Source organism: Myotis nattereri (assembly GCF_964212035.1).
Source record: "Myotis nattereri genome assembly, chromosome: 1".
Classification (NCBI taxonomy): domain Eukaryota; kingdom Metazoa; phylum Chordata; class Mammalia; order Chiroptera; family Vespertilionidae; genus Myotis; species Myotis nattereri.
The window spans coordinates 37,576,546-37,599,129 of NC_138075.1; the positions used below are offsets into that span (position 1 = coordinate 37,576,546).

General features: G+C 42.4%; 1 pseudogene across 1 annotated transcript; it reads right to left on the reverse strand.

Moving 5' to 3' along the window:
• Positions 1–1,253: 1,253 nt before the first annotated feature.
• On the reverse strand, positions 1,254–21,877 carry LOC308516004 (microfibrillar-associated protein 1-like; annotated as a pseudogene). Its single transcript has 3 exons — positions 21,824–21,877; positions 19,981–20,818; positions 1,254–1,370 (listed from the first exon to the last, which is right to left on the reverse strand). The product of its transcript is annotated as a microfibrillar-associated protein 1-like (transcript).
• Between the last annotated feature and the right edge of the window lie 707 nt (positions 21,878–22,584).

Genomic DNA, 22,584 nt, shown 5'->3' on the forward strand with positions numbered 1-22,584 from the left:
TGGGGGCCTGTGCTCCGCCCGGGACCACACTGCCGGAGGGTATGTTGTGTTTTGGTTTTGCTCTGCAAAGAGCATCTGCAAGTCACACACGCACAGACGCTGAAGGACCGTCCGAGCAAGAGGAGAGCCAGGCTCAGCTTGGGGGCTTGGCCACCACAAACACCCCTAGGGGGTTCTCAGGGCCTCTCGGGTGCCTCAGACCTGGCATTCTCGGGGCCCCTCGTCCTGACAATCCCGGAACCGGGAGGAGGACGGACAGATGGTGCTCATTTGCCCCAGGAGGCGCCGAGTCCGGCAGCGCGGCTCCCCGGAAGGGGCGCTGCAGATGAACCTGGGCTCACGGGTCCCTGCTGGTGGGGCTCTGCTTGGAAGCTGGAGGGGCCCCTCATCACATCACTCGGCTTAACGCTGTGCTTACATCGCAAAGGCACTGCTTTTATTTAGATTCTGCTTTATATGAGGTGGCTTTGAAGGGGCTGGGTGGAGATTATTGGGGGGGGGGAGAGGGGGGTCCTGAAATCTCCCGAGCTGCCTCCTCCTGTCTCCACGGTCTGCTGCAGGGTGGCCCCCTAGGGCAGGACCTGAGCTGGGCCTCCATCCTGCCTCCAGGCGGCTACGCACTTCTGTGAAAGCGCTCTGATTGGACTGTTGGGCCTTGGAGGGAAGGTAGGGGAGGGTGGGGGCAAGGGGGAAAGATCAACCAAAGGACTTATATGCAAGCATATAGGCCTAACCAACGGACACGGACAACGGGGGGGGGGGGGGGGGTGAGGGGATGAGCGGGGGGGGGGAGGGGGGGGGTGGGGGGTGGGGGGGGGCGGGTAGAGGGTACACATATGTAATATCTTAATCAATAAAAAATAAAATAAAAAAAAGAATTAGAAGCCAATAAAACTCACAAGTACTTTTTTAATGAAAAAAAAAAGAAAAAAAGGAAAGCGCTCTGGGGGTACCTCTTGGGCCCCGGAGGTGATGGTCTCCGAGGGTTTTAGAGATCTGGGGAGACCAGGGAGTCCAGCCACAAGGACCTTGTTTCAGACTTTGCTGGAGCAACTGTGACTCATACCCAGAGAAGGAAGTTACATTCCACCTGGAGCTGTTTAAAGGCCCGAGAGCAGAAGGGTCCTGGGTCACTGGAGGTGCCAGGGGCCTGAGGGGCCACAGTGCCTGGAGAGAGGCTCGGCGACCTGCTTATTTCTGGGGAGGAGTGCCCAAACGCAGTGCTCTGTCCCAATGGGCTGACGGAGGAGGTGCTAGAATCGCACTGCTGAGCTCAGTGCCGCCAGCATGACCAGCCTCCAACGCTGATGCCGGGCCTTGCTCTCCTCGCTACCCACATCCACCATTGCGGAGGGGTCTTCTGCCAGGGACTGGAGACAAGGAATAGACACTCAAGGAGTTACTTCTTCCCAAGTCACCCCACATTCATGCACTGGGCCACAGGGACACTAATTTTATAAGTGAAAGAGTTATTGCCTGAAAACAGCTCACGAGTGGAGGGGAAGTACTATTTCTTAGCACCCCGTTAGAGCTAAGTGGGGCGAATTCAACTAGGAACATGAAACTCATCCCAAACATTATCCAGTGTTAGTACTGAAGTAAAGCCATGAACAAAATCCAGTCTTACCAAGACACTTAAAGGGACACATATTAGATGGAAAGACGTTTTTCTAGGTATTTCATCCATCTCCTTCGCCAACCAGCTGCAGAAACTCCGAATCTCATGACACTAGAGCACACTCTAGTGGTGGTGAGGCAAAGCGCACACTTGTTTGGGCGAAAGGTTAGGCAGGCTTGCCTCAAAACAGCAAAATAAATTAATAGAATATTATATGACGACTCCAAGCCTATAATTCTCTAAGAATAAGGCAATTTGTTTTGTTCAATGCTCAATGCCAAGGGCAAACAAACAAGAATTATTAAACATCTCAAAACAATCTAAAATAACAACCAACCCAGTGAGAGTTTAGGAAAGCTTTTGTTTTCTGTTTTCTTCTTAAATCCGACTTCCTCCTTGGAGACTGGGTTTAAAGAAGGGAGAGGAAGCCGATAATAGATATAATACCTAAAACAAACTCCCTTCAGCCATGACGGTGTTATCACAAACTTGAGTGAGTACCATTCCTGCAGATAAATAAAAACAACGGACCAAAACCAATTTTGCATAAGGAAATACTGTGCAATGTGTTGCAAGCCTCGGTGAAGGCTTTTCTCTGCTCTATCAAGTGATGCTTAATGTACACAAGAAACTTGTCTTTGGGTACAGATCGCAAGGGCTCTTATAAAAACACACATAGATGTTTAACCAAGTACCAACGTTGCACAGACTGTTTTGTGTGTGTGTGTGTGTGTCTAGAGTAAAGGAAACATATTCACTTGGTTCGACATGTAAATTATACTCTTAAAATCAAACCAACACAAACTGGGGGAAAAATTCAACAACACACATTAAAAAATAAAAAAACTTTTTTTTTTAAAGTCAGAAGCTTTGTGTTCTATTGTGTTTAGACTTAAAATATAGAACTATTTAGAAAGAATTAAAGAGATTATGTTTATTTGATTTCAAGTTATCTCAGCAAGAAACACATTTTTCATACCTCTTTGGAAGAACAGCAGGTCAAATGACACATTTGTGAGTGACTGTGTGAAATATTTCAGCCACGCCGCAGGGTCCACCTGACCTGAGCGCCACAGATGGAGGGAACAAAGGCTTGTGTTTTAAATGTTCCTTTAAGAGCCTTTCTGGGGAGTGGAGGGGACGCAGGAAGCTCTCACAGGCCTCCCTTTTTATTTTTATCCCATGACACTCATCAGTTTAATTCTATTCCTGACCCATGACTTAGGCTCATAATTCATTTTCCCAAAGGCAAACACTATATGGCATAATTCTGCCACTTTGCAAGAATAATAGAGTTTGTTTCAAAGTCACCCACATTCAACGCCCAAGCGTTTCCCCACAGGTGCCCATTTATTCCTCGAGTAGGTTTTGTTTTAGAATCTGCTCAATAACCAAGGTAGGGCTTTATTTTTAATGCTAAAATGAGGAGCAGAACAGGTTTGTTAAACAGGAGATCCAGGATCTAAGAAGTCATTTATTTTATCACTTGGCTAAGTGAAAATGATACATTTATGTGAGCTTAGTTCCCTGATTAAAGGAAACAATTAATATAGCACGTGTCTGAAGATCATGCTCAGAGGATTTCACTGAACGTTTCTGAGAGTAATTATTCCAAACAGCAGAACGTAACCCCTGTTCAGGGTGTAACTCAATATAAAGACTTGTGAGTCAAATTCTGAGCCCTTTAAAACTACACACCTTTGTCTGCGGCCTTAGTAAAGATATTCTCCCGTCTCCATGTAAAGGGATAGATTGCCAAGGCCTGAATAAAACGCCAGCACCGAAAACGAAAACGGTCTGACCTCACTGCTGCACCTGATACTTCCAATACCGATTCCCTCCGAGTTCGCCTTTCTTCACCTCCTTTGCCCCAGGCTTTCCTAAGCCAGACAGATAAAAACGAATTTCACTTCCCAAATGCTAAGATTGCTGGTGCAGAACGGAAGTAAATATCAGCAGCTGTGCCAGGGAACCTGGGGCCATATAAGAAAACTGACAAAAGGCTTCGTTATGAGCAAGGCCTGGCTCTCTGCTCATCTTGGTTTCCTGTGCTTTCAGAGCGGCAGAGAGAACTGCAACGGTGCTCTAAAAGAAAGGACGAAAAATTACGTGTATGGGAGAAATTCATAGGAAAAAGAGAATAAAACAGATGTTCTTAAAGCCACACAATGGGACGAGTAATGCCAAGGATACTGCTCATGGCCACGGCTTCCAAACTCTACTGTATGAATGTACCTGGCGGGGATCGTTTAAGACGCCGATTCTGAATCGCAGGTCTGCAGTGGAGCCTAAGATTCTAACAAGCACCACGGGATGTTGGTGCAGTTGGTCTGAGGACCACGTTTTAAATAATTAGGGCTCAGGCCATTCACTGCCTTTCAAATAATTTGCCCTCCCTCCCCCCATATTACTATTCCAAAGTAGTTTCATTTGTTTTGTTTTTCTGCAGCAGGTTTGTGATGACAGTGTTTAATAAATAAAACAATACATGTGTTTTATCAAGCATTTAGGTATATGCAGCGATTGTCTCAACAAAATTAATGTGGTTCCTGCCTTCCTGTGACCCCCGTTTTCGCCCTGTAGTTTGCAACACTTGATTGAAAATGGTTTCCCCTGGCTCTGTTAAACAGATAGTCATGTCACACTACCAAAACCAATCTATGGTAATAAGAAAAATACATTTTATATTACTGAAAGTCCTATTAATATTTTTATTGTTAAATGTTTTTTATTTTAACTTTTTTTATTGATTAAGGTATTACATATGTGTCCTTACCCCCCCATTGCCTCCCCCCGCCCCGCCAGCTCCCCTCCCCGCACATGCCCTCACCCCCCTGTTGTTTGTGTCCATTGGTTATGCTTATATGCATGCATACAAGTCCTTAAGTAGTTTCGTCCTTAGCTGTGTTTCTCTGCTTTATCCCTTAGCTCCTTGCGTGGCCTTGTTGTAAAAAACGAGAAAGAAGTAAGTGCTAACAGTAACAGGGGCAAACCCTCATGGCAGCACACCCGTGAGGAAGAAGACTTGGGTTCAAGGACAAGCACATGGTATTGGCAGAAAAGGTGTCGGAAAGCCTTTACAGTCTGTCCTGAAGAGAGTTTGGGAAGGTCATCTCTGTCTCTTTCTATCTGCCAGTTAGTTCAGTGTGTGAAATGCTGGTGCCCTCCTCGTCCTCCCTGTTATGGGCCAATGTTCGCGAGAGTAAGACCACCAACTCCCATTAGGTCTTAAGCAGCAAGTGAGGATTTATTCAAAGGTGGCCAGTGACTGCCATAGGCGGTTTTTCCCACGACAGCGCCGACCCTGGTTCCATGCCAGCCTTTTATTACCCAAAACCATACAACGGTTGGCTAAACACACACAAATTTACCTGGGATACATTCATCAATACTGCCCAGTTACCAAGGTATTCATTAATCAACTTGCCCAGTTGCTGTCTAGCTACTAATATCAACTTGCCCCGTTTCCCTAGCTAATAATATCAACTTGCCCCGTTTCTCTAGCTACTAATATCAACTTGCCCTGTACCGTAACTACTAATATAAACTTGCCCCGTACCCTAGGCTACCCTCACCACAGTTGGTTCCATTTCCCCAGTACAAGAGGGGCTGAACTGTAACACTCCCGAGAGGCAGTTTACAGCAGTAAGGATTGGGCTTGGGGGCAGCCCACAGGGTAGACTCTGTGACCTTGATTTAGCTTTGAGGCTTAGTTTACTCACATATCAAAATGGGCTGAACACACCCACCTGCAAGCTGATTTTAAGGAGTTGAAAGGACTCATATAAAGCACCCAGCACACTGCCTGTAGTTGCTCACAAAATATTAGGTGCAATCAACTCTGCCTCAGGGCTTGCTCTAACCCAGGTGTTTTTACCTTGGCAGCTGCACATTAGACTCACCTGAGGAAGCTTTTAAACATCCTGACTCCCCCTCCCAGGTCACACCCAGATCAATTAAATGATAATCTGAGGAGGTGAGGGGCCACTTTTAAAGCCCCCAGGTGGTTCCAAGTTCAGCCATTAGTCTACGTGTAGCTCAGGAGCAGTTGCTTCTTAGGGGCCTAGTAATAGGACCAGCTCATTAGCCTGCCCCAGGGGTGGTGGGGAGGGAAGGAGAGGGGGAGAGGCTCCCCAGCCCCCATGCACACCCCAAGGCTGTCTTCCCTTTTCTCACCCCTGCTGGGGCGGCAATCTGCCCCTCTCAGTGCTCATCAGTTTCTTCCTAGTTACTGATCTGCCCCAGGGGACATAGCACAAGCCCATCCCTTCAGATATTCGAGCTTGGACTACTTTATCTGTGTTCTCCTTAACCGATGGAAGTGTTTTATTATTGTCACTCACATCTTCTGCGGTTTCACCAACAGTAAAATCAAATAGGGTCACATGAATAAAATAACCACCAGAAAAACTCACCCCGATATTTAGCCCCTGGAGAGCTCAGCCCACAGTGTGTCTGGAGTTCTCGGGGAGTGGGGGTGCCTCACGTGTGTGCTTGAACAAATGAAGTCAGCTACCATCCTGGTTCTGTCACATCGTATCTGTGAGGTCAAATGACCTCAAAGGACTGTGACTGTAAATAAATAACATATGTAATGTCCATTAGTCCAGTGCTCAGAACGAGGTGTATTTTCAATAATGTTAGGGTTTTTACAATTAATAGGTGGCACCTGCCCAGCTTGGCTACCTCTACCAGGCACCATTTTCCTTTCTCAATGCTGAATTTTTAAAGTAATTATCATTATTATTATTTTTTACCGGCAGATTGCCCTCTCATGGTGCTTCTCCCATGGTCTGAAGACTGCACAGGAATTTGTGGCAGAGCTGGGCGGAGTCCCAGTCTTTTGGGAGACACGTTCTGTTTCCAGGTACTATGCGGGGCAGCTTGGGCCCCAAAGTCTCACTAAGCTTTTACTTCCTTTCCTCCCTCTGCCCCAGGCATAGTCCCCACCTTGTACTTCAGCAGCTTTCTGCCCTTTATTCCTGAAATGTTGCTACCAGGTCAGGTTCCCAGGCCAGATTTTCCCTTTCCCTCCTCTGGTTGGGCCAGCTGCATTGGTTTATTAGATATACCAACCAATCAGAACTGCTTCATAATGACCAATCAGAATGCAAAATACTGACCAATCAGAGCCACATGGTCACTGACCAATTAAAACTGTTCCAATCCGGAAACTTAATTTGCATAAATTAGACCAATTGGGAACCTGGACAGGGACTTTCTCTATAAAAGGGATCCTCCCTGTGGTCTCTGTGGAGCCAATTTTCAGTTTCTGCTGGAGGCTGAGGTTATGTTTCCCAGTTTGCAAACTGTTCACCTGAAGATCTCCTTTTCTCTCCTGTCTATTCATCTGAAGAAACTCTCTTTCCTCTCTTTTCTCCAGTGCCTGGCACATTCCAGGTTTCATTGAAATAGGGCTAATTCAGAGGACTTTTAATGACTATAAGAAGTCACAGAAGAAACAGATCCTGCGAGTCAGCTTGACATGAGCTAGTCAGAAAGACTGTCGATAAGAGTCTAAGCAAATGTACACAGTACAAGGGGGTAGGTTCATGAAAGTGGTCAGCTGGGTGTGTAGGCAGAATGGAGAGAGTTAAAAAAATCAGCTTAAAGTAGTCCCCTCTTTATTGTCAGCAGCAATTCTAGACAAGAAAAGACTATCCTTGATTGCCTTAGTAATTCTTACATAGTGCTATCAGCTGGGTGCTTTATGTTTATTCTCAGAAATCAGTCTTTTCGCCTCGTGTTTGACCTCTTCCTTCCTTCTGTCAAATAAGTTAAGATTTGTGTTTTTAATTTTCCACTTGATACCATTCAAGGAGTCTGGTACTTTTGGGGTCCTTTCTGGAAAGTATAGTGTTTAGTGAAAGTCAGTTTATTGTAATTTAGGATGAAAATGGGACATCAGAAAGGGGATTCTGGACGGAAATAATTGGGGAATGGGCAGAGGGTCCAGAAGCCTAGAACTTTGCCTTCAGTCTTTACTTTCATGATAACCTTCTATAAAGCTGTGTTTCATCCAAAATCAGTCTGCCCATGGTTTCATGGAATTAGACCTTAGAGGGTGGGGGTCTTTGTACTATTCACTGATGTACGCAAAGCCCCGAAATTAGTGCTGGGCCAGAGGAGGGGCTCAACAAATACTTGCCGTGTCAGGGAAAAAGAAACGATTCAGGTATTTCTAATAGAGGTGAGGTTAAAGGCTTTATTCAGCTGATGCAAATCGGGACCTGAAACCCAGAAACTCTCCAAAATGATGCAGGATTGAGGTCTTCTGGGTTGACAAGAGACGGGTGTGGGACCTGTGGTCTGGCCTAGGCTGCAGTTTTCTTTATCTCGAACTGCTGTAAAGTTTGCGTTGTGACAAACAGTTGACAATGACTCTGGGTTTTCATGACTCCTGCTGGAGATCATTAGAGTAATCTTATTCCAGAAATTCAGAACAGTTCTTTCAAGAGCTGCTTTTGTAAGCTTGGGGGTTGTGTGTTAATCAAGGCTCATGGAAGGGGAGATAGCAAAACAACAAAAAAAGGGGGGGATAGGGAAAGCAAAAATGGAAAAAAGAAACAGGAAGGAGGTAAGAGTTGAAACAAGGAAAATGAGGTCTGTTTTAATCTTTTTCTTTTTTTTTTTTTTTTTTGTCAAATGAATGAATAGGCAAATTGCCTTTTCTTCCCCTCAGCTATGCATCTGCCCTTGTGAAATTGCTAGAAATATTTGCCATGTTAATTTTGTTTGAATACACACATATATCCCAAGCAGCTGCTGCCGAATGTCCCCCTAAGAGCTCTGATCTTATACGGGAGATTTGTTTCTGTCTTCGTTTCCAAAGCCTCTGTTTTAGTAGTCATGGTGAATTAAAGTCAGCTTCACCAGGGGCATAACATTTCTTAAGCGATGAGATCAGGACTTGGGGTCCCCACTGAACACTTCAAATATATAGGCAAGAGAGCAGTCAGCCAAGTTCTACCAAGTTGAAAATTCAGTCTAATCCTGTGCTTGTATGTAACTTTGATCTGTTCTGGGGACATAGCCTGTACTTCTAATCTGGTCCCATCACCTTGGAAATGTGTACCTTGCTCATAAGAGACTTGAGAAAGAAGGGGTAGGTAGATCAGGGTGAGACTAACACCACCCCTGGGAAAAGCAACTTCAAGGGTAGCACTGGCACTGTATCAGCATTAGTACCTGAAGTATGAAAGGTCCTTAATGTAGGTTCAAAGGTATTTGATTTAAATTTAGGACTGTGCTTGAATTTTGGAATTAAAGAGGGGAAAGAAGGCAAAATGCTATTTTATTTCTTAGGAAAACCCTAACACACACCATCTTCTCTTTTTTTAAAAAAAAAAATTCTGCCGAAACCGGTTTGGCTCAGTGGATAGAGCGTCGGCCTGCGGACTGAAGGGTCCCGGGTTCGATTCCGGTCAAGGGCATGTACCTGGGTTGCGGGCATATCCCCAGTGGGGGAGGTGCAGGAGGCAGCTGATCGATGTTTCTCTCTCATCGATGTTTCTAACTCTCTATCTCTCTCCCTTCCTCTCTGTAAAAAATCAATAAAATATATTAACAACAACAACAAAAAATTCTTGTTACAATGAATGAATCTTCACCACCTGTGTGTAGAGTCATTGGCTCACAAGAGCCAATTGTGAACATCTGTTTCCCACTTTACATTCAATATTAGGTTGGTAGTTTTAAATTAGCCAAAGGGTGGGAGTACTTATGAAAATTGCAAAATCAGGCTCCCTGTTCTCCCCCACTCCTCTGCTCAAGAGCTGGTTTCCACCAGCACGCCACTGCCCCATCCATCTTCCATGAACTGGCTTAGTACTCATCCTATATAATAAAAGGCTAACTGACTGAATTGTGGAACGACTGGTTGCTATGACATGCACTGACCACCAGGGGGCAGAGCTCAATGCAGGAGCTGCCCCCTGCTAGTCAGTGCGCTCCCACAGGGGGAGCGCCGCTCAGCCAGAAGCCCTGACCCGGGCTCACAGCTGGCGAGTGCAGTGGCAGTGGCAGGAGCCTCTCCTGCCTCTGTGGCAGTGCTAAGGACTTCTTGGGGGATATCCGCCTGCCGGCTTAGGCCCACTCCCTGGGAGTGGGCCTAAGCTGGCAGGTGGACGTCCCCCAAGGGCCCCCCTCCCTCACTCCCCGCCCCAGTGCACGAATGTCATGCACCGGGCCTCTAGTTTCCTAATAAAGCTTCAACGGACTATTCCAAGCCAACAATGATTTCCTGCCTGTCAAAAGCTGAGAGTACTTACATGATCTACTCCACTTATTTGACACTTAAACAATATATTGTGGCTTGGATTGTTGACTTTGCATTATTTTAACATGTCAACATTTTACCTTTAAGGATCCTTCATGTAGATTGTAAGCTCCATGAGAGGAAGAACAAAGTACTGCATATCTATATGTCCTTTGGGGTTTGCCAGAATGAAATGGCAGGGACCAAAATAATGTGTTAAAGACATGTTATTGCCCTGGCTGGTGTGGCTCAGTTGGTTGAGTGTTGTCCTGTGCACTGAAAAGTTGCTGGTTTGACTCCCAGTCAGGGCACATGCCCAGGTGGTAGACTCAATCTCAGGTTGGAGGGTGCGTGGGAGGCAGCCAATTGATGTTTCTCTCTCACATTCATGTTTCTCTTTCTCCCTCTCCCTCCTTCTCTAAAATAAATAAAAACATATATTTTTTTAAAGAAATGTGTCATTGAGTAATATTTAGGTGCTGGAAAAATGTAGGCAATTGGAAGGAAAGGAAAATACATTTTGAAGTATGTAAAATTGTATTTTTGGGAAATTTAAATCGACCACATACAGCCGTATGCTATGCCACTTCCAAATTGTTGATAATTGATATGGTTTATGGTTTTGGGAAACTTTGACATGCCTTTGTGCTAGTTCAGGTGTGTAATCTGAACATTGATGCCCTGTTTGCTCATGCCAGATGTCCTTCAGCACTGAAGCCAGGCATTCAAAGGCAGGGGAGCAAAATATGTCACAAGGTACCCTCTTTTTAATCTGCTGTCTCACTAATCAGTTCTTAAATGGCCATTAATCTTTCCTCAGCTAATAACTGAAAAAGTGATGTAAATTATAATCTGTGCTCCCTACCCAGCTTCACAAAATCATGATTTCTACTAAATGTGTTTGGGGTCAGGATATGTCTTAATACCAAGCAATAAAGCTTCATACATAATGTACCACAGTAATGGATACACATGTTTATAAATGTTTGTTTTAATGCTAATGTCAGATTATTTAGAGCCTAATCCATTCTGTTTATTGAAACTAGTATAAGTGGAAATATAAAGATTTCTATCCCTACATTAACACATTTTATGGGTTGCAAAGCCCACTCTTTCTCCTAAAACACAAGGTTATGAACTAACGAAATCCTCACTTTCTGAGGGTTTTATTTGACTTAAAAATAGTTTTAAAAAAGACTAATCTACAAAACAGGCTTGTAGGAGTACTGGGTAAATAAGATATCCGAGTTTATAAAATGTTGCTTTCAAATCAATGTCTGTTCCACAAAACATTTGTTAAATGGAGTAGAAGTAAATGTTAAGAAGCACTCTGCTCAAAGCTATTTATATTAATGTGCTGTCACAGATTACAATTAAGTGACTTGAGGCAATCTCCCAAAGAACAAACAAAAGACTAAGAGGAAAGACTCTTGGATTTCTTCACATCCTTTCCCCTGAAATGGCTAAAATTCCTGTCTTATGGCCATTAATAGTTGTAATACTATGATTTATTGTTACTGGGCTCATGGTCTGCTTCACTTTTCCCTCTACCACATGTTCTCCATGCAGCTGTCTTTACATCAATAAATGACAATTTCGTGGATTATTAAAAAAGCAGGACAACCACATACTTAGCACTCTGCTTCTCAAAAACAAGATGGTCCCGTTTCCTTCGTGCTCAGTTACTGACAATCTCCTGCCTGACATGAAAGAGAATTTTCTCCCTTTCCTCTTAGTGTACAGGTTTCTATTCTACTAATTTCTTGTTCCTCCAGAATGATCCATTTACAACGGACAAAAGTGCTGGAAACTAGGTCTGAGCCAGGTGACCTGACCCTGTTTTATCTGCCTGTCCTATCTGCTGCTCAGGCCTGGCAGCTGATGCAGGACTCAAGGCTTACAGCCAGCAGATGGAATCCATTTCCCAAGAAAACCTGGGCTAACCTATCTCTTTGCTTGGGATATTTGCTTTGAATTGTACCAGGATAAATATATGGGGGGCAGGAAGGGGGAGGGGGTGGTCAAAGCAGGTTTACCATTCATATGGAAAAAGCCATGCAGGTTATGATTATAATGATACAAGAATGAACTCTGTTTCGTGTACTCACAACTGTAAACCTAGTGTTGCTCACCCCTGTATTGCAAACTTTTTCCTTCCTAAGTAGGAAAAGGCTACTGTAGGGGCATTACCAGAGCTGAAACAAGTTTCAGGTGCTTAATAAATTCTATTTGCCCACCAGGAACTTAGTGAACGCTGGGTTTTAGTTTTTAAGAAAATGGAAAATCTGAAACTTTAAAGTATTTTTCCCCAGTGAAATAATGGAGATAAAGGGACGCTCTGGATTTGTCCAAATAACTTTGTATTGCTTCTCTTTGGATTATTATGTAGCACAAGCGTTTTCTTCCTGCCCATAGAGTATCATTTAGCAGCCCTTTTCTTTCCAATTCCCAGGGCATTTTCTTTCCTCTGTTCCTATTGGACCATCTGTAGCCAGTCTCGCCATATTCAAAACCATCCTCCACATAGCCACTTGAGGGGTGTTTTCAAACTGAAATTGTATTATGTTATTCTGCTTTTTAAAACTCTTTAACATATAAGTCCTAGCTCCTCAAAACGGCCACCAAGGGCCTGGTCCCTTGAGAAAGTAAAAAGCACCCCAGGAAGCTAGCCTGTGGTGTTCCCACTGAACGTACTGTGCTCACAGAACAAGGATCAGACAGCTCCTCTCTGCAACCACGTCTGGAACACACAGACAAGGATATTCTAAAATTTAAAAAATGACTAAATATGCCCGTTTCCCAGCTAACATGGAAGACTGTACAATTGACAATGCAAGCCCCACTTAATTCTTCCTTCTCCTAGATAAAATTATTACATGCCCAATTACTAAGTCAGCCCTGTTTTTGATGGCACTCAATCCAGAATGGGCCTGCACTTTCTTAAACCCTCCTTAGAAAGACTCAGCAAGAGCCCCCATCCTGTCATGAGCCCTTCCCAACTCCCTTTTACTCAGCTGCTCCAGGAATCTTCTGCTGTTCATTTCCTTGCTAAATTTACCTTTTTTTTTTTTTTTTTTTTTTTGGCCTAGGAATAAGTTATCAATAGTTTTGATCCATTGGCTTTAACATATCTCTTCCCTCCACCTGCCATTTCCTTGGCTTTTTATTCCTCCCGAAATCCAACTCTCATGTCAACTCATGTAAACACTTCTAAGACCCTACATACTTTCTTGAGTCAAGTTCCCATTGTCTTGTGTTAACTCTGAGCTAGAGTGTGTGGTTGTAGAGACTCAACATCTGCCAAACATTAAAAGTAGAAGAACAGGTTCAAGTTCTGGCTTTGGCAATACATGACCTTATTACGCACATCAGGGATGAACTGAAAAATGTCATACCCCTGACTAATTACTATTTTCATTACTACCCATCGATACTTAAATGACCCTGAAAGCAACTGCACAATATCCACGGGCCTGAAGCTTAGAACAATGTCTTTTTCTTATTTGGAGCTTAATAAGACAATGCCCAAGATTACTAAATAAATTATGTTCATTTCCTTTGCCTTTTTGCTTCCCTAGTTTGTAAACTGATATCTATCAACTTTATTCTAGAGCACGGTTGTGAAACACTTGTTGGCTCTTCAGGGACGGAACCAGCAGAGGGTCTGAAGAGGAGGTGCAAGTCTCAATCCCCATACTCTCTCCTGACCATTTGAACCAGCCAGACTGTCTCTACCTAAAAATTTGTGATCATTCTCTGAAAGTTAATGGGATGGATGTAAAGACTCTCTAAATCAGTGGTTCACAACCTGTGATGCACATTAGAATCACCTAAGGAGCTTTTACAACATATGCCTGCGTTCTACCCGCTCCAAATTCTGGCATGGGCCTGTTCATTGGTAATTTTTAAAAAATATATTTTTATTGATTTCAGAGAGGAGGGGAGAGGGAGAGAGAGATAGAAACATCAATGATGAGAGGGAATCATTGATCTGCTGCCTCCTGCACACCCCCCGCTGGGGATCGAGCCCATAACCCGTGTATGCGCCCCTGACCGGAATCAAACCTGGAACCGTTCAGTCCTCAGGCTGATGCTCTATCCATTGAGCCAAACCAGCTAGGGCTCACTGGTAATTTTAAAAGGTTCTGTAGGTGATTCTAATAGTGCAGAGCATCACTGATCTAGTTCTTGGCAGGAAAGTTCCTCTAAAAACAAAGTATTCTCCAGAGCTGCAGAATGGATAACGGAACAAGCATGGACAAATGATTGATAAATTATTAAATTTTATGAAAACCCCAAACACCTTCTCACAGGGCAGGATTCCTCCAAACCAAATAGAAGTAAATGATGGAAAGAATCATAATAAAATTCAAGCTGTAGAAATGAAAACATTAGCAAATTTGGAAATGTATACTATTGAACAGATCAGGGAATTTAGAAATGAAATAGGGCCAGAAGCTAATTATATGGAAATATTTCTATTTGCACATTTCTCCAGAAGGCAAAGTAGAGATTGCAACCAATATATCTAAATAAGTGACAAGAATATTAAGTTTTCTATCATCCCCTAGTGCATTACTTTTCTCAGCGTGTTTTCTGTCCTAGTTCTTGTGAAGGTGAGAATAATATCAAACTCATTAATTGTCTACATTTTAGATACGATAAGACTTTAGTGGATGTTGTTAATTAAACTACAAAACAACTCCTCTTGCTGTGGTGCGCATTCCAAGTTAGAGCAATTAATTCACTCGCTTAAACTGATCAAGATTTAATTACCATCACTCTGTGCAAATTACTCCATAATTAAAGTAATTTGGTTCATTCCACTTGCTGACAGTGTCATTGAACAGCCATTCACAGAACCAAAAGAAGTGATAATTAACTTAAAGAATAGCTCAGGGCAATTTTACACAGACAAGTTCACTGTTAGTTATTCCTAAAACACCTAAAATGGGGTAGAATTGGGAAAAGAAAAATTCTGAGAGAATTCTTAAACAAACATAATAAAAATAAGATTTCAGGGTTTTTTCCTCCCCAAAATAAGAGTCCCAGCAATTTAAATGATTGTGGTAGCTATCATTATAACCTAACCACAAATTAGTGTCATGGCAAAACAAATAGAACTTGAAAATAAATTAAGCACTTAAATACTGGTTAGAGCTAAAAACATTGTTGGGGATTACTGCCTACCTGGGGGTACAAAATATCCTGGTACAAAAGGAACACTCAGACTCTTTTGAGAGAGCAACCCAAAAGGTGTTTAAAAATTGCAAACCTCAAGTTTGAAAGAAGCTTTGGGACACACACACACACACACACACACACACACATGGGCCATGGAGATGAACTGTTGTCTCTACTTACCTGTGGAGTCATTGTTTTATAGAGTACCTAATTCATTAGTTCTCCAACCAGAGGAAATGGAGAGGCTAGCTGGACCTGGGGCTAGGATTTGTCTGCCTAGATCAGTGATGGCGAACCTATGACACGCATGTCAGAGGTGACACGCGAACTCATTTTTTTGGTTGATTTTTCTTTGTTAAATGGCATTTAAATATATAAAATAAATATCAAAAATATAAGTCTTTGTTTTACTATGGTTGCAAATATCAAAAAATTTCTATATGTGACACGGCACCAGAGTTAAGTTAGGGTTTTTCAAAATGCTGACACTCTGAGCTCAAAAGGTTCGCCATCACTGGCCTAGATCATGCCATTGTCACTGGTCAATGACTAATGCAAACTATGGCACAAGTGACTCTCCATTAATCAAAACATGGTGTGTTTTCCCATTCATGACATTTCCATGTACGCATAGAAAATTTAGCTTAATGCATTGCTCAGCCTTCTCTTAGAAAAATTCCTTTTTCTTTACTGATCCCATTTGAAAATATGAGAAACGACTGTACAACACTGTTCAAAACTGACGAACATTAGGTGTCAGTGTCTTTATTCTGCTCACTGTGATACTGCAGAGACATTATTTTTCACCACTGCTCAGCAAAATCATCGAATATGCTTAATGCTTAATCATCACTTGTATTATTTCATTTTATTTTTCCCAGTTTCCTTGCATTACTGGTTTTTAAGAGCTTGTTTATGACTAAAGATGTTAACCATTTTCCATGCATTGCAAATGAAATAACCATTTTTCTTGTTATTGTTTTACTCTGGTGTGTTACTCTTTGGTTGTATCATACTTGTGTATTAAATATAATCATGTTCTGTTTAACAAAAAAGAAAATATGATAAGGGGATGTTAAAATGTCATTCGAGAGATAAGACATAACCTCAGAAGATTCTTACAAATTAATGTCATCTATTTCCTGAATATAATGAAAACAATTAAAATAAGGATCTATGGGCATTGGATTAAACGTAACAATAATTTCATCTGTTTCAATGGTCTCCAATACATTTAAAACTTTGTATGTGGCTTGCATTATGACTATTGGGACAGCACTTCTATAGATTATTGGCAAAAGGCTTTAATAAAGTGAAAAATGCTAGAAATTTTAAATAAGAAAGTAATAGGAATTTTAAATAAGAAAATAATAGGAAAAATAAAAGGAGGGGAATGATATGGTCACCTGAGTACATGTATGTACATTTTAGGAAAAGGTGTGAGAGTTATTAAATGTACAGGTGTATAGAACATCTTCCTGTTAAATGCCCATTAAGAACATTTAGACTGAATATATCTCATGAATGAAGTAAGTAGTTATCAAGTACCAAGCATTGTGCTTGACACTAGTTTTCAAAAGCTTTATCCTCTTCTTACATCTCATTGGCTGGAACTGCTAATCCCCAGAGGATAATAGGATCACCATAAATCTGGGGGAAGAATCTACCTTTCAAGGAATCTCTACCTGTTACCTGAACAAAGTCTTGTTATTTTTAAGACAATGTTTTTATTTTTTAAAATCAGGATTTTTTTAAAAGCGGAGAATGAAGGTAACATGTCTGTATACCACAATGTGTGCCACAGTATCCAGGATTTAAAATGAGCAGGTTCACAGCAATGGATCCCTTAAATTAATAACTAAAAATATCATTCAGACAAAACCATCGCCTGGGTTCATTCCCATTTGATCATCATCTTCCCAAAACTTCAACCACAGACATAGAGTCCTGTGTCAGCAAAACTGAACTTTAACAACATATTTCATTTAGGTTTGGATTAGGAAATAAAAATGGTTTCAAATTAAGATACACTGAAGCATTTGGTCTGGAACTGGGTAAACCTTAGCAATGACTTATTTATTGGAAGGTGGAAGGGCAGGTGGGGAGGCTCAAAGCTTTTATAGAAGATAGATTTTCTTGGGTACAATATACTTACGATTACATTTGTAATAAACTACCACAATGTCATAGCTTTCTCTGGTGATGAACTCTTTTGTAGCCACATCCATCATGGACTGATGTATAAATTTATATCTTTAAACACTTGTTGACAGGTGTAGTAACCCATCTTTTTAAGGCTTCTAAGGAGGTATTTTAGAATTTAGAGGATTCCACGGACTTGGTTCAATAAGCTTTCTTACACAAGGATGGAGCACATTTAGTAATAGGTAGATGTAGACATTATTCATACTCACCTTGCACATTTAATACCATTAATTTGTCAGAACTAATAATATTAATTCATTCAAAAATGAGATTAAACCGGGCACCCCTGGCAGCCATAATCCATGACTGATGGCTCTGTGACATGGATGGCACAGCCCCTCCAGCAGAGCGAGCAGCGCACATGCGGCAGGCTGCAGTGAGAAACCAGCTAGTCTCTCCTGTCTTCAGTTAAAGCACCTTCAAAAAAATGTGCTTGTCTCTCTGCGCTCCTTGAATATTATATTTTAGCAGCCAAACTGACTATTTATACTTAAAGCCAACAGGGCAAAGTCACACAATTATTTTTCTAAACGGCATTTAATGGAAATCAGCAGGTAAGAAGAGTCCAACCAGGCTCACAAAATGATGGTCGCTGCAGTTGACTTGCTTTCTGACCATGTAAATCGGGCGTCATTAAATGCAGCCGACCAGAAATGGTGCAACATGGTGTCACTCTGAATTATGAAGGACACCCACTTGTTTCTTATTTCCCTCTCTTCTTTGCAATATATTAACACACCATACCTACTTTTCTCTACTTTTATTCGCTTACTGAATGCCTCCTATGAGTGAGGAAATGGACTGGAGCTGGGAATATGAAGATTAATAGGAAATGGAGATCTTTCCCATGGAGAGCTTTGCCTGTTGGGAGCCATTGTGTTGCATAGAAAAGAGCAAACAGCCGTACCGCAGTCTGGCAGCTCCAGCCTCTAGTTCTAGCTGGAGATAGAATAACTAGCTGTGTGACCTTGGCCAAATTACTTAGCTCTCTGAGCTTCCATTTCCTCTTCTGTAAAACTAGAGGCCCGTTGCACAAAATTCATGCACTCGGGGGGTGGGTGTCCTCAGCCCAGCCTGTGCCCTCTTGCAGTATGGGAACCCTTGGGGATGTCTGACTGATGGCTTAGGCCCGCTCCCTGCTGCGAGCGGGCCTAAGCCGTCAGTTGGACATCCTTAGTGCTGCTGTGGAGGCAGGAGAGGCTCCCACCACCGCTGCTGTACTCACCAGCTGTAAGCCCGGCTACTGGCGGAGCGGCGCTCCCCCTGTGGGAGTGCACTGACCACCAGGGGGCAGCTCCTGCTTTGTTCCTCTGTTTGGTCAATTTGCATATTAGCCTTTTATTATATAGGATGGAGATAACTACCTACATGCTGATCACCTTGTCATGAGAATAAACTGGAAAAAACACATAGGTAAGACAATTAGTACAATGCCTAGCACATGGTTATTTTAAAAAGGATAGCTAACATTGCTTTTATATAAGGTTCCCAGCAAAGCATGCGTGAGGTAGACACTCCATAAATATTCACTCCCTTCTTCCTTGTTATTTAAATTGATAATTTTCTGGGCAATGGCCTTAGGCTGTGCTGAAGTGGGAGCAATTTATTTTGGGTGCTGTCCCCCTCTTCCTCTGGGAGAGGGTCCTCTCCCCATGCTTCTGTGTCTTCTGTTGGGAAAAGTTCTGAAATTTCTCCTGGCTGAAACATGTGAGTAAAAAACTGATGAGGAAATTAAATTCTAATGGTAATTTAGTCACCAGCGTATAGATAGGGAAGACTTCCGATTTTTTTCTTTCTTTTCATAAATGGATTAAAAAAGTATGTTCAGCTAGAAAAATGGACTCCAGCCAAAAATACAAGTTTCAATGAGCTTAGATTTCCTGTAAGGTAGTAGCAACACACTGTCCACATACATGAGCATGTTTCTGACCCAAGCTAAGGGGCTGGGAAAAGCAACCCAAGTGAATTTGGGAAGCCAGCGCAGTGATGAAATCTAAGATTTCTCAGAAATAGTTTTAAGTGGGGGTAATCCTAGCTGGATGGTGCTTTTCTGTGGGTTTCTAAGCATGAGCCCAAACTTCACAAAGCACCGTCAAAGACTGGGTTGCCCAGTGTCCCAAGTATGGCAGCAGGTCCAAAAGGCTGGATACATGGGCCATGTAAATAACGGTAAAAGCAAATCAAGGCCCAAATGCTGAGACTTGCCTGCATGTCCCACAGCTGAAGAATAAGTAGTTGAACTTGAAGTAGTTTTCCACTTCTTGGCAGATATCCATTCAAATACATCTCATACCCCAGCTGCCTTTTGTTCAAAGAACTTCGTGTTCTGGGCACTCGCTTGGCCCTCTGCTATGTCAGAGGAGGTGCTGTCCTGATGCAAAAGGTGGGTGTGTTTGGGACCAGAGTGCCCAAAGTTCTTGACCTGCATGACTTTGGGAAGAATGGTTTTGTTGAAATGATCCGCCCTAACTGGTTTGGCTAAGTGGATAGAGCGTTGGCCTGCGGACTGAAGGGTCCCAGGTTTGATTCTGGTCAAGGGCATGTACCTTGGTTGCGGGCACATCCCCAATAGGGGGGTGTGCAGGAGGCAGCTGATAGATGTTTCTCTCTCATCGATGTTTCTAACTCTCTATTCCTCTCCCTTCCTCTCTGTAAAAAATCAATAAAATATATTAAAAAAAAAAAAAAAAGAAATGATCCTCCAGGGTAGGTGCACTGAAGTCTCTTCATCCTCAGCCATGAAGAAGGCACCCCTGGGATCATACTTGTGTAAGAACTTATATTTGCCCTTAGCAACTTTGTTGATAAAACTACTATTTGCCCGAAGCTCAGCTGGCCTCTCTTCCTCAGTCAGGTTTCACATGCATTCAGTTTCTGCTTTCTCCTTCTCAAGCGCTTCTCAATCTCCTCTGTCCTTCTTGACTCTCTTCAGCTCCCAAAGTTCCCACGCCTCATATTTCTTCTCATTTCATCACCAGTATTCAGTGCATCCAGGGATCGCTTGTCCTCCCCCAGCTCTTCCCTGGTCTCGTCTTCTACAATCTTGAGTGTGTGCTTGCGCCTCTCCTCAGCCATGTGTTTTGCCTCCTGCTCCAACTCCTTCTGTTTCGTTGCTTCCGCCTCATGTTCTTGAACTATTACTCGGTCCTTCTTTCGAATGAAGGCTGGTTTAAGGCGAGGCTCCATCTCATCTTCATCTCCTCATCCTCAGACTCTGATTCTGATTCCTTCCCAGAGTGTCCCCTCATCTTCCACTTCCATGACGTCCATCTCTTCCTTTGTTCTCTCCGGTGCTCTCTGACCATCATGCCAGAGCGCCCCTCTATCTCCTCCTCAATGGTTCCCTCTTCTTCACTACTATCTTCTTGTTTCGTGCACCACGCATCTCCTCCTTCTGAGTCACTTCCTCCTACCACTTCGGGTTCCACTAGTTTCCCATATGGGGCCAATCTCTCTCCCACATCTTCACAGATACAGTTCTGCAGACGCCATAGGTGAGGGTCACCTTTCTCATAATTCCTCGTGGATGATGGTGAATGCAGCACACTTGGCTGCTGATCAGTTGAACATTAAAATAGTCTCTGCTTAGGGAAATTTTTTTAAAAAGGGCAGGATGCGAAGCCTTGCTGCATTGCTAAGTGATGTTTTTAGAAGATTTGGAGACCATCTACATGAAAAGATTTCCCGACAGCTAGATATAGAAAACAATTCCAAAAGTATTCTTGTCTGTTCTTCTAAGTCTTTGCTAATATGTTTTTAGCCCCAAACACCTGCCTCAAATCCTTTGCATTTAAAGTAGCAAATTATTGGGACTAAGTTTTGCTTTTTGCTGAAATAATGTTTTTCCCTAGGGGACATGGGATGCTAGTAGATGAAATGAGGAATATTTTTGTAGTTGGAAAACAAATCATTTTTGTGAGCCTGTGTATACACACACGTGTAGACATAACAGCTTGGGGGAAAGACTTTTTTAGACAGCCGTTGATGAGCCAGACCTCTGGCAGAGTGCTGGAAGGAATGGGTGAAGCCATCATAAATATGACTTTTCTTCTAGGATAGTGACAAGTCCATCATAGGGAAACCCTATGGTTTAGTCAGAGTTTTTATGAGAGAGTCTCACTTTAATCTGTCCCTTGGTAGATCAAGTGTTTGTCTTGATCTGTCATGTGTGAAATATGAGCTACTGGTGATCATTGGTAAGACTTTCACTTAAACATGGTCTGAACCCATTTTGGCTCAACACTTATGAGGGATTCAAAGTTTGGCCATTCCCTCTCCTCTGGTCTCTTATTTGTAATACATTTCCAGGGGTGTAGCTCACATTTTCATGCCAAGCCACTTCTGTATTGAGACCAGAGTGCTCACAGGGCCAGGCAGTTTCTTAAATTAGGAATCTTCTTGGGAATTGCTAATGATTAACAAACACACACACTAGATCCACTTTATCTGAAACCATTGCACTTGGTTACACATATCTGATCAAATGGGTGTAGTTATAACTACAAATAAAATAAGCAAAAAGAAAGTTTTACTTTTTAAGTTTTATATAAATAGCATACCTTTAATTCAACTCTCTGGGCTGCTTGGCTATTAACTAGGAATATCACTGCCATTATAAGAGTATAATTATTGTATTAATTTATGCCCACTGGTCAACTATATTTTCTATATTTGCCTCCAATTTCATCCAAAATATGATTTTTTTTATTGCTTAAAGTATTACAAAGGGTATTACATATGTGTCCTTTTTTCTGCCCCGCCTTTGATAGTCCCCTAGTCTCCCCTAACCCCCTGTGTCTTATGTCCATTGGTTATGCTTTATTTTGAAATATGGCCACATTGTCTTCACATGGGGCAAGGAAATGACATTTTACTCATTTTATGATAAGCTAATAAAATTTTATTCCAGTTTTTTTGGGTTTTTTTTGTTTGTTTTTTTGTTTGTTTGTTTGTTTTGTTTGGCCTTCCCCCCTCCCTTCCCCTCCCTTAAAGCTCTTACATTTGGGAACTTTGACTAAAATGCATATTTTAAAAGACACTACAGTGATCGAGACATTCTTTCCAGGGCTTTCTTTCAAATTTTAATTTGAAAATTACAACAGACAAAGCTAACAAAGAGCAGTTCATCAGTGCTTTGCCTCATCTCCTGGCCTCTCAGTTCCAAATTTTCAGTCCAACAAATAGCAGTTTGGGGTGTTTCTTTATTGTGGCATCTATCTGGCTGAAGGGTTCTGGAGGCTCTCTCTCCAGTCAGAACCACAGCATCTCAACACACCCGCATCCGTCATCCTAGGGTGGACTCAAATGCAACTAGACTGTG